We start from the raw sequence: 13,104 nt of genomic DNA on the forward strand, positions 1-13,104 counted from the left end.
CCCACTGGGGTTTCCGTCACTTAGGGCTGGTTACCAGGCAACCGCGTCCAAGGAGGGCTTGGCTCTGGCTCAGGGCCGGCACAGCGGCGCTGCTGCTGAGACGGGAGGTGAGCAGCCAAGCAGGGAAGGAGACTGGGGTCACGGTCAGGAGGCCTCCGGCTCCCCAGAGTAGGGGGGCAGTGCTTCAGAAACTCCATATTATCATCTCACCTTAGACTCACAGCCTGGCCCCAGAAAAGGGGTTTTGGGTCCTCAACACAAACAGCCATACTCAGAGCCCTCAGGTTTCCTGGAGGTTGAGGGGAAGCTGAGTGGGAGCAGAGAAGGGCACCCTTCTCCCTTTTGCATCTGGGGGTGTGGCCCTGTGGCCTTCTTGCCCTGAGTAGAGGTGGGAGGGGTGCAAGGAGTCGGATTTTCCAGTGTGCAGGGCTTAGGCTTTGGATCTAAATCCTGCCCTAAACAAAAACAAATAAACAGAAAGAAAACTAAAAATAATAATGATAATAAACAATAAATCCTGCCCTGCCTCTCATGGTTGTGCTTTCTTGGACATGGTTTTTTTTGTTTTGTTTTTTGTTTTTTAAGATGGAGTCTGGCTCTGTCACTCAGGCTGGAGTGCAATGGTGCGATCTCAGTTCACTGCAACCTCCACCTCCTGGGCTCAAGTGATCCTCCCATCTCAGCCTCCCAAGTAGCTGGAACTACAGGTGTGCATCACCACGCCCACCTAATTTTTCTATTTTTTTGTAGAGATGGGGTTTTGCCATGTTGACCAGGCCGGTCTCAAATTCCTGGCCTCAAGCAAACCTCCTGACTTGGCCTCCCATAGTGCTAGGATTACAGGCATGAGCCACCGTGCCAGCTGTGGACATGTTGATTGCTTCTGTGAACCTTGACCACCTCCTCTGAAAAATGGGATGGTAACCCATCTCTTAAGACGGCTTGCAGGGCATGAATGCTCAGTGCAGTGCCTGGCACATACCCGTCCGTTCCCTCCCTCCACACCCCAAGCTTCCCACATTGCAGGGGGCAGGATTACAGATGCTGACCGCCCACACATGGGCCACCCACCATTGCCAAGTGACCCAGGAATATGCCATCTTTATGTCCAAGAATAGTTCTGGGCCCTATGTGGTACATTGTTCCCCTCATCCCTGCTGACTTGTTTTTTTAATTTAACAAACACTCCTAGTCTTTACTATGTACCAGGCACTGTTTAAAATGCTTCACAAATATTAGCTCATTTAATGTATTTAATCTATTTAATGGATGAAGTCACTTAGTCCATTTATTTTGTAATCCATTTACCGGACTAAATGAGGTGATGCCGAGGTGGATGCAGAGAGCTGTGTGGGAGGGAAGCCTGGCCACATCTCTTTGCTCTGCCGGGGCAGCTTCTGCTGCGCAGCTGGGTTGAACGCCAGTCCTGCCTCCTGCCTTCTGCCACAAGGCCAGCCTGGGATGGTGGAGCCATGGGCAGGTCAGAGTTTCAGGAAGAGCAGTGATGGCTAATTAAAACTTCAGCTCAGGGAGGCCCCCTTGGGGCAGGGATTGCCTCAGTCAGCTTCCGTGGGGGAAGTTCCCTAATTGGACCCCTGGGCTCTAGGAGTGATGCAAACTCACCAAACAGATGGTGGCAGGCAGGGAGGGAGGGGAAAGGGGGAAGTAAACAGGCTGGCCAAAAAATAACAACAACCCTCTTCCCATTGTGAGAGATGGTGACTTTGGAGTCCCCAGACTGTCACTTAGGAACTGTGTGACTTTGAATCAGTTGCTTGGCCTCTCTGAACCTCAGTTTCCTCATTGAGAAGTGGGGATAGGAAAACTTTCAGCCCTGGAGGGTTGCTATGAGGAGACCTGTGCAGAAAGTACATAGCACCATGGCTGGCTCAGAAATAAGCACTCATACAACTGTCACAGTTACTGCCACGGTCCTCTCTTATCCATCATTTCATTCAGTTCTCAGAGCATTCTGGGAGAGAGGAGAACAAGCCTTCAGAGCAGGTAGGGGGTTGGCTTCCCAGCTTTCATAACCAACAGTCTGGGTCCTGGGCCACGTGTGGAGTGTGGAGGGGCGGGGGCAGGGGATGCTGCAGAAGATCAGGCAGAAGGTCACTGAGCAGCCTGCAATGCAGATGGACCCAGAGCCTGCCTGTGGAGTGGAGAGGACTTGACTAGGCAGAAAGCAGCCCAGGGGGCAGAGCTGGAGGCAGCCAGACAAAGGTCTGAAGACCAGAGAAAGTGCAGAGTGTGCCAGGAGCCCTGGGGAGCCAATGGGGCTAGAGATGGGTGAGTGACAGCCACATGCTACCCTGCTGAGAGTTGGAGTCTGGCCCAATGTGGCCAAAGTCTTCTCTGGGTCCAGGGTGCTGAGAATGACTTGTGCCAGAAGGGTGAGCTGTGAAGAAGGGAGTCTCGGGGAGGGGAGAGGGTGCTAGGCTTTTCCTTTCTGGATGCAGCAAGGTAGACTCCCTAGCTCCCCTGTCCTCATTCCAGGGAGCAGACAGTGTCATCTCCAATTTGTGAGGCCTCTAGAGTCACTGGCCCCTTACCAGCTATTCACAGAGGGGCAGGAGCAGGCCAAGGTCCAAAAGAGCCAGGTGTGGGGTGAGCCCCAGAACCCTCCAAGGTGACCCAGCTCAGTGGTGTCACTCTGTTCTCACAGGCCCTCCCCAAGACCACCCAGTGCCACGTCTGCTGGCTGCAGCAGGCCTGGAATCCTCAGGACAGGCCGTGGGCCTCCCTCCGGCTCGGGTCACTCCCCAGAGCAGAACATTCTGCCCCCAAGTTCTTGATGAAACCCTCCCAACAAGCAGTGGCTTCAGAACACCGATCTTTTCCCAGAGAGAAACCCAGGGCCAGATGAGATATGGAGGAGACCAGAATGCATTTCAAAGAGCTGATCATTGCTAATAAATCAACAATTCCTGAACAAACACAGCCCACCCTGCACCAGCTCTGGGCTCCGTCAACCTCCCTCCAGACCCTATTCTGCAGCCCCCTTTGCTCCAGCAGCCCCCACCTCCTGTCAACCAGGCCATCTACAGAAATTAGCACCTCATTGGGCCTGTCTGCCTGTGAACAGCTCCCCTGTGGAGGGTTTCAGGAGGTCTCCATGACCTCAGGGCCCAGAACTGGGGCAAGTCCAGGCTGGCAAGGCCCCAGGTGGCCTCCCTGCACCTCAGCATAGGGAAGGGGAACCAAAGAATCCCCCAGGGAATTGGGTAAGGGGCAGGGAGAAGAGGGTCCACACCCAGAACAAGGCTTCTCCGGTAGTTCCGGGGCCCCTGTGTCAGCTCCACACACACCTCCCTCAGCCATCTCTGTCTAGTCAGTGTGCCCTGGCTGGCTGGGGAAGCCAGGAGGATGCCGGAATCCAGTCGAGGTCAGGTCAGTAAGGGAAAGTCTCCACGGGTGGCTTTGGCACAGCCAGGGATTTAGAAAGAAGCTTGGCTTATCCCTTCAGGCCTCCATCCAGGGCCTCCTGGCTCTCTCTGGCGTCACCGCCTGATGACCCCTCAGTCCCTGGCATCCATCTTTCACCTGACAGTCCTTCAGCTCTTGAAGAGAGTAGAATGCCCCCCAGCCCAGCCCATGGTTAGGCTGCAAGTGGCTGGATTATGGGCTCTGGCTGGAAAGGCTGCCAGAGCTGAGAGCAGGGCATAGGGGACAGCCTGTGTGGTGGAGTCAGAGAGAGCCTCCAGCCAAGAAAGGAAAGGAGAGGTGAGGTGCTGCCAGGGGACGTGTGGGCACCGTGTCACAGTGGAGTGGCTCAGGGGTAAGGGGAGGTCGAGGCTTCCTCTTGTTGAGCTCAGATTCCCCATCTTTAACATTGGAACAAGAATGGTCACAGCCCCCAGCTTCCGGAGATGATGGCAAGAGGTGGGTGGTGTGGTGAGCAACGGAGCAACGTGGTGGGAAGCCAGCAGCGGTGGCACAGGGCAGAAGGTGAGCATTCCAGGGAAGCCACCTGTTGTCTCCTTCCCTGACACAGAGCAGCACTGGCCAGGGAGAGAGGTCTTGATGGGGGGTGGGAGCCCACAGTGTATAGCTCGGGCTTGGTGAAGGGAACACAGATCAGGCCCAGGGAACCAGTGTGAACAGCGCAGGTGAGAGGTGCAGGTTACCCACACAGGCTGGAAGTCAGCCTTGACCTCAGCCCCCAGACTGAGAGGTGTCCTTGGGCTGACCCTGAGCCAAGGCCAGTCATGAGATTAGAACCCCAGCAGCAGGAGCCAGGCAAATGCCCTGCAGCTGTGGAGGAGGCTTGGCTGCAGCAGCGTTTGACCCCAGAATGGGCCTCCAGCTCCTTCCAGCAAAGTCCCACTGCTGGGAAACTGCTGCATCACTCTCCTGGTGCTGACACCCCCTGTTAGTGTCTCCTTGCTTGGATTAGTATTGCCTTCTTAGGGATACTCTGGTGACAAAACCAGCACCAGCCACCTAATCCAGGCCCAGATCCCAACTTGCCACTCTTGGCTGTGGGACTTGAAGCAAGCTTCTTAACCTCTCTGAGCTCCAGGGTCTTTGACTGTGGGATGATGAATTGTGCCCCCAGATTTGTGGTGGGGTCAGGTGCCCAGTGTTCTAATGCCACTGGATCAGGCCCAGCAGGCAGTGAGCCTCAGTGAACCCGTGTTCCTCCTTCCTCAGGCCAATTCCTAGGGAGCAGGCAGGACTCTGAGAAGATGTGATGCCAAGACCAGCTTGGTCGTGGAGACCCTAACCCAGAGGCGCTAGAGGAATTAAAGACTCACACAAAAAAATATAGAGTACAGAGTGGGAAATCAGGGGACTCACAGCCTTCAGAGCTGAGAGCCATGAACAGAGATTTACTCACATAGTTATTGACAGCAAGCCAGTGATAAGCATTGTTTCTATAGATTATAGATTAACTAAAAGTATTCCATATGGGAAACAAAGGGATGGGCCGTAATAAAAGGATAAGTCTGGCTAGTTATCTGCAGCAGGAGCATGTCCTTAAGGCACTGATGGCTCATGCTATTGTTTGTGGTTCAGGAATGCTTTAAGCGGTTTTCTGCTCTGGGTGGGCCAGATATTCCTTGCCCTCATTCCGGTAAACCAATAACCTTCAACATGGGCATCGTGGCCCATCATGAGCATGTCACAGTGCTGCAGATATTTTGTTTATGGCCAGTTTTGGGGCCTGTTTATGGCCAGATTTGGGGGCCTATTCCCAACAATGTGGGGCTGAAATCTGCTTTCCCTTCTCTAGGAAGAAGTTCTGTGAAGGCCAGAAAGCCAAAACCACCTCCTCAGTCTGCCATTTTTCCACAGGCTTGTGAAAGGAACTGGATCATCTGTTTGGGGCTTCTAAAAGTTATTAGGGGCCAGGTGCAGTGGCTCACACCTGTAATCCTAGCACTTTGGGAGACCAAACCTAGAGGATTGCTCAGGCCCAGAAGTTTGAGACCAGCCTGGGTAACATAATCAGACCTTGTCTATACCAAAAAAAGAAAGAAAGAAAAAAAAGCCAGGCGTGGTGATGCACACCTGTAGTTCCAGCTACTCAGGAGGCTGAGGTGGGAGGATTGTTGAGCCCAGGCCAGGAGGTTGGGGTTTCAGTGAGCCGTGATTGCGCCACTGCACCCCAGCCTGGGAGACAGAGCAAGGTCCTGTCTCAAAAACAAAAACAAAACAAACAAAACAACAAGAACAAAAATAACAGTTACTAGGCTCTGAGGAAGGTTGCCTTTGGAGACTGAGTCACAGAACTTGACCTCTTAATTACTGACCTTTTGTTATAAATTAATTTCCTTCCTTGTTGCTGGCTTAGACCAGATGGCCCTAAGATAGAAGACCCCTTGACTGAGATGAAAGACCCCTTAACTATTACATCCTTAATGTGGAATATCAAATATACTTTTCCCAGAAAAGAAACACTGTCTTTAACCAACCAATTGCTGTAACTATGTATGAAAAATGATGTAATCCTGTTTACATCCTTGCCTATATAAATGACCCTCAAATCTCTCCACTTCAGAGCACCTTGGACCCCATTTTTTTTGGAGCCTGTGCCTTCCTCAAACTTTGCACTCCAATAAACTCAGTATTTAATCATATTGCCTGAATCTCATCATTCAGGTTGACAGGCTCAATGCAGAGGGGGCAGGGGATAGACAGTCATTCCAATAAAGCCCTCTGCTTTCAAGCCTCCCACCCCCATCGCAAGCTGTGCCCAGCCCAGACTAGCCCATCTTCGTCCCAATCCCAGCCCATTCTAATCCCAGCTCCCAGGCCCAGTTCTGTCCCCATTCCTAACCTAATTCTGGGGCAGTAGCCAGGGAACACAACAGGACACTCCTAATGGGAACAAAAGGCCTGGAAAGGGGTTGTTCAATTTTTTTTTTTTTTTTTTTGAGAGAGTCTCACTCTTGTCTCCCAGCTTGGAGTGCAGTGGTGAGATCTCGGCTCACTGCAACCTCCGTCTCCCAGGTTCAAGCAATTCTCCTGTCTCAGCCTCCCAAGTAGCTGCCCGGCTAATTTTTTTTTATTTTTAGTAGAGACAGGGTTTCACCATATTGGTCAGGCTTGCCTCGAACTCCTGATCTCAGGTGATCCACCCGCCTCGGCCTCCCAAAGTACTGGGATTACAGGTGTGAGCCACCGTGTCCAGCTGAGGTTGTTCAGTTAAAAGGAAGGGACACAGAAACCTCCACAGCTCCCCATCTGTAACAGGCAATCGGAGGCACGACTGCGGCCCCTGCAGCCCCTGCACAGACCTCCTTGCCCATGATGTTTCTTCTGAGCAGAACCCTCCAGAGGCCCACAGGGCCTTCCTGTGACCCACACCCCCAGCGCTGTGTGCTGACATCTGACTGCAGCCAGTGGGAGGGCAGGAGTGGCAGCCTAGCCCCGCCTGGTATCATGGTCCCTGTTTGTTTCCAGAAGGTGCAGCATGCAACTCCTGGAGGCAAGAGGCCTGCGAAGGCATTCAGGGCAACTTGAGAGACTGCGCCCACTGCTCGGCTAGGCTGTGGGGCTGAGGGTGGTGGTAGGGAATGCTGACGAACCCAAGAAGTAGATCTGGGTTCAGACAAGAAAGGCCTGCTCAGGCTCTCTGGGGCCCAGCCGACCAGAACCATGTCTGCACTCATGAACAGCCTCTTTATTTCTCAGCAAGGGCCTACCGAAGGCTGAGCCACCTCTCATCCACTCCTACAAGCCCTCTGGCCCCCAGTGCACCAATGGATTGAGGGGCTCCATGACTGGCTGGCCCTGTGCTGCAGGTTCAGCGGGGTAGAGTGCTATCCCAACCCCCAGAGCTGTGGCTGGGAGTCTGTCCCTGGGAAGCCAGGACTCTGTCACTATGACCTGATGTGATTCCACCAGGGAGCTGGGCTCCCCATCCCATGACAAATTGATACAGGCCTCACAGAACAGAAGAAGGGCCCTCCCTGTACTTGTGAATGTGCTCCTGAGGCTGGGAGGGTAGGGTGGAGTAAAAGGCAGGGGACCCTCACTCTATGCTGAAGGGGCTGGGGGCTGAGATTGGTGCCCTGTCTTCCTGGGTTCAAATCCTGCTTCTGCTACTTCTTAGCTGTGCTGCCATAGGCAAGTCACTTCATCTCTCTGGGGCTCAGTTTACACAGATATAAAAAATGAGGGCCGGGCACGGTGGCTCACACCTATAATCCTAGCACTTTGGGAGGCCGAGGCGGGCAGATCAGGTGAGGTCAGGAGATGGAGACCATCCTGGCTAACACAGTGAAACCCTGTCTCTACTAAAAATACAAAAAATTAGCCAGGCATGTTGGCTCGTGCCTGTAGTCCCAGCACTTTGGGAGGCCAAAGTGGGTGGATTACCCGAGGTAGGAGTTCAAGACCAGCCTGGCCAACATGGTGAGTGCCCGTCTCTACTAAAAATATAAAAATTAGCCGGGCATGATGGTGCGTGCCTGTAGTCCCAGCTACTCCGGAGGCTAAGGCAGGAGAATCACTTGAAGCCAGGAGGTGGACGTTGCAGTGAGCTGAGATTGTGCCACTGCACTCCAGCCTGGGTAACAGAGGGAGACTCTGTCTCAAAAAAAAAAAAAAAAAAAAAAAAAGAGGGGCCCTTTCCTGTTAGGGGAGAGCTGTGCGAGGTAAGGGTCTCGGACACCGTTTCTTGTTTTCATCATATAGACAGAACAGCCGTGCTGCAAAGATGGTCAATGTACCTAAAACCGAAGAGCCTTCTGTAAGAAGTGTGGCAAGCATCAGCCTCACAAAGTGACACAGTATAAGAAAAGCAAGGATTCCTTGTATGCCCAGGGAAAGAGGCGCTATGATCGGAAGCAGAGTGGCTATGACGGGCAGACAAAGCCAATTTTCTGGAAGAAGGCTAAGACCACAAAGAGGATTGTGCTAAGGCTGGAATGTGTTGAGCCTAACTGCAGATCCAAGAAGATGCTGGCCATTAAGAGACACAAGCATTTTGAACTGGAAGGAGATAAGAGAAAAGGCCAAGTGATCCAGTTCTAAACTTTGGGAAATTTTTCTTTTGATTTGAAGAGAAAATGTTGAAGCCATAGAAAAATTACCTGTAGGAAAATAAATACAGTGATATTCTTTAAAAAAAAAAATGAGGATAACCATTAACCACATCCTGGGATAATCAGGCAGATCAACTGACTGTGAATATGAAGAACCCAGTGCAGAATGGGCACAGCAATGCCCAGTGCTTCTAGAGAAAGTAAGCCTAAGGGGTGGGGAAGGATCCCAGCTGGGCCGTGCAGCCTGGAGTACACATGCGTGTTGGGGACTGTCTGGCCAGGAACAACCAAGAGAGCCCCCCAGAGTACAGGCCTGCCTGGGGCATTCACTGCCCCTCCCAGCCACCCCAAGCCTGAAGGCTTCACCGCTCCTACCCCTCCCCATTGCCTTTCCAACCCTCCTGCCCACCCCCAATGCCTGTGGACAAGTCTAGGGCTGTTGACTGGGATCCCAATGCCATGCCTCAAATGGAGACTTCCTGGCCATGCAGGACTCACGGGAGCTTAGAGGACCAAGGAGAAAAAACTTGCACTCATACACACATGCACATGCGAACACATGCGTGCACACACACAGAGGGACACAGAACCAGCCAGGCACACACATGCAACCATGGCCGGCAACCAACCTTCCCTCCCTCCCTCCCTCCCCACTTCCTTCCTTCCCTCCCTCCCTCTTTCCTTCCTTCCTTACTTCCCTCCCTCCCCTCCCCCTCCCACCCCCTCCCCCTCCCTCCCTCCCTTCCTTCCCTCCTTCCCTCTCCCTTTCTCCATCTCCCCCTCAGTCCCTCCGCACACTTCCTTCCCCACCTTCTCTTCTACCCCCTCCCCACCTTCTCTTCTACCCCCTCCCCCATCCTCACTCCCTTCCCTCAGACCACTCTGCCTGGCCCACTATGCCAGAGTGTGCATAACCTCTGTGGTATCCACAGGATACCTAGAAATGCCCCCAGCCTCTCGTTCTGGGTCCAGAATAAGCAGATGCCTTGGGGGTAGTATTGGGGTGGGGGTATTCAATCACCCCTGCTCCCCTCATAGCCTTCAGTCCTGTGCCTGGCACCCACTGCTTTGGGGTTTCTATTTATACCTAGTTCTTTTACCAGACTAGCAAAGGCAAGTTTGCATCCTGGCCGCACTCCAGCCTAACTCTGTGACCTCAGGCAAGTCACTGGACATGGCTGGCCCCAGTTTTCTCAACTCAAAATGGGGCTGTCATGCCTTTTTTTTTTCTTTGGAGACAGGGTCTCATTCTGTCACCCAGGCTGGAGTGTGGTGGTGCCATCATGGCTCACTGCAGCCTTCAACTACTGGGCTCAAGTGATCCTCCCACTTCAGCCTCCCAAGTAACTGAAACTATAGGCATTGGCCAGGCGTGGTGGCTCACGCCTGTAATCCCAGCACTTTGGGAGGCCGAGGTGGGCAGGTCACGAGGTCAGGAGATCAAGACCATCCTGGCTAACACGGTGAGACCCCGTCTCTACCAAAAAGACAAAAAATTAGCCAGCCGTGGTGGCGGGTGCCTGTAGTCCCAGCTACTCGGGAGGCTGAAGCGGAAGAATGGCGTGAACCCTGGAGGCGGAGCTTGCAGTGAGCCGAGATTGCGCCACTGCACTCCAGCCTGGGCGACAGAGCGAGACTCCGTCTCAAAAAAAAAAAAAAAAAAGAAACTATAGGCATGTGCCACACCTGGCTAATTTTTAAAAATTTTTTGTAGAGACAAGGTCTCGCTCTGTTGCCCAGGCTGGTTTCAAACTCCTAGTGTCATGCCTTTCTTACTGGGTGTGGAGGGAAGATCTTGAATGAAACGCAACTAGCACGGTGCTTGTCTGCTTACTCACTCTCATCCTCCAAGGTCAGAGCTGGCCTTCCTCTCTGGGAACAAGTGCCCCTGGACAGCCCCTAGGGATGGCTGAATGCACAGATCGCCCAGCTAGTTCCCCTCCCTCCTCTTTAGCCCAGAGGAGGAGGTATTGGGTGGGCCGCCCCCACTCAAAGTAGTTTCATCACTTACTGCCCGGGACCTCACCTGCAGGGTCATCCCTGTTGGGCACCTAACTCCCTTCCACCCCATCTATCCTCTACCTGCTCAACTCCTGCATCTGCAAGGCCTGGAGAGTCTCTTGCTCTTGCCCCCATTTTCCCATCTTTGTCCTGAACCCCACCTGCCTTCTCTTTCACAATCCCCTCTCTTGCCAGGGTGTGGCTCCCATGGGGGCCTGGGGTCCACAAGCCTACCCAGTTCCCTTCATCCCCTCTTCTGCTTTCAGGTCTCCAGCCCAGGCTGCCTCCATCCCACCCCCACCAAGCTGGAAGACCAACACAATTTAGACAGGACTTGTGTCCCAGCTGCCCCTGGCCCCTCAGTTTCCTCATCTGTAATTTAAGAATAAAAATACCGGCTGGGTGAGGTGGCTCATGCCTGTAATCCCAGCACTTTGGGAGGCTGAGGCGGGTGGATCACGAGGTCAGGAGATCAAGATCATCCTGGCTAACACGGTGAAACCCCATCTCTACTAGAAAAAAATACAAAAAAATTAGCTGGGCGTGGTGGCAGGCGCCTGTAGTCCCAGCTACTCCAGAGGCTAAGGCAAGAGAATGGCATGAACCCAGGAGGTAGAGGTTGCAGTGGGCTGAGATCATGCCACTGCACTCCAGCCTGGGCGACAGAGCAAGATTCTGTCTCAAAAAAAAAAAAAAAAAAAAGAATAAAAATACCATTCGGGTGCGGTGGTTCATGCCTATAATTCCAGCACTTTGGGAGGCAGGAGGACTTCTTGAGCCCAGGAGTTTGAGACCAGCCCGGGCAATATAGTGAGGCCCTATCTGTACAAAAATTTTAAAAATTACCTGGGTGTGGTGGCACACACCTGTGGTCCCAGCTATTCAGGAGGCTGAGGTTGGAGGATCACTTGAGCCTGGGAGGTCAAGGCTACAGTGAGCTGTAATCATGCTACTGCACTCCAGTCTAAGCGACAGGGCAAGACCCTGTCTCAAAAAAACAAAAACAAAACCTATGTTTTGGTATATTGTAAGACTAAATTAGAAAACCTATGTATCAGTCGGGTGCAGTGGTTCTTACCTATAATCTCAGCATTTTGGGAGGCCAAGGTGAGTGGATTACCTGAGGTCAGGAGATTGAGACCAGCCTGACCAACGTGGTGAAACCCCCTCTCTACTAAAAATACAAAAATTAGCTGGGTGTGGTGGCAGGCGCTTGTAATCCCAGCTACTCAGGAGGCTGAGGCAGGAGAATCTCTTGAACCCAGGAGGCGGAGGTTGCAGTGAGCCAAGATCATGCCATTGCACTCCAGCCTGAGTGCAGTGAAAAAAAAAAGAAAAAGAAAACCTATGTATCTGGCATACAGGTCAATATAAACAACAGGAAAGGATGGATAAATAAATGAACTAGACCTGGAGTCTGCTCCCCCATTACAATGTCCCTATGAAGCCCCACTTTTAGAGGCAGTCTAGCTGGGGGAGGTCAGCCGAGGGTGGCTCAGAAAGAGGGAGAAGGCTGACTTAGGTGTCAGGATGAGGCCTTGGGAGGCCCAGCGGGGCTTTCTCTGACTCAGGAAGTCTAGAGCAGTAGCCCAGGGCCTGCCCTGTGCCTGGGACCCAAGGTCCTTAGCTTTCAGCAGAGGATCCACGCAGGGCCACTGCCAGCCCAAAGGCACCACTTTCTGCAGACAGAGCCCTGGGCCAGGACACCTGACTTGGGAGGGGAGCATGTGCTGGATTTCAGGAGCTAGATGCTACTCTGGCTGGACATCCTGTGCCTGGCAGGAACCTGGCGCCCCTAGTGACTCTGAGGATGGCAAAGGGGCTTACGTTTCTCCAGGCCAACTCCCCACTCAGCAACTTGCCCAGTGCCCATGGCCTCCAGGCCCGCTCCTCCCCAGGCTTCATGCCCCCTCACCCCTTAGTACTGACTGTCTCAGCATGGATGGTCATAAAGCAGGGTTGATGTTAGGCTTTGACCAAAGGTCAGGAGATTGAGAAGAATGACATCCCAGCTCAGCACAAGCAACGGGGACAATTAAACAGTAGCCGTCCTTGTTTGAAAACCCATCAGAGCCGTTTCCTGTGCTGCTACACCCCACTCAGGTCACAGCTTGCTGACGCCTTCTTGGGTTTCTACCCACCCCCATCCCTGTTTGAAACGCCTGTTCTTTTATTCTTATTTGTGGCAGTTTAGCCCTCCTCCCCTGCCTCTGCAAATCAGATATGTCTCCATTTTGGAGCCCACTCAGGCAGCTTGCTAAACTAGGGGCAACTATCAATGCAGGCTGCAACTTTCAGCTACAGTTTATCTTTGAAAAAGCTGCACCCATTCTTACATAGTATTCCCTTGTCCACCCACACAGACACATAGACAAAGGATGGTAGAAAGATTTATTCTTCTGGAATTTTTTTCTTCTTCCTCATGCATTTGGTCACTTTCCCATCTCATGTTTAATTTGTTAAAGCCAATCTCAGACACATTTTGGATCATGAACACCTGTCACAGGTTTATCATAAGTTGGGAACAAGTTTAGGAAAACAAAACACAATCGAGTCCTCCAGCATTGCGGGAAAAGCCGTGTCATGCAGTGATTTGGAGCACGGATAC

At 52.6% G+C, this 13,104-nt stretch overlaps 1 pseudogene; it reads left to right on the forward strand.

Moving 5' to 3' along the window:
• Positions 1-8,167: 8,167 nt before the first annotated feature.
• Positions 8,168-8,576, forward strand: LOC129482244 (large ribosomal subunit protein eL42-like; annotated as a pseudogene).
• The last annotated feature ends 4,528 nt before the right edge of the window (positions 8,577-13,104 follow it).

This window comes from Symphalangus syndactylus, chromosome 5 (assembly GCF_028878055.3).
Source record: "Symphalangus syndactylus isolate Jambi chromosome 5, NHGRI_mSymSyn1-v2.1_pri, whole genome shotgun sequence".
NCBI lineage: Eukaryota > Metazoa > Chordata > Mammalia > Primates > Hylobatidae > Symphalangus > Symphalangus syndactylus.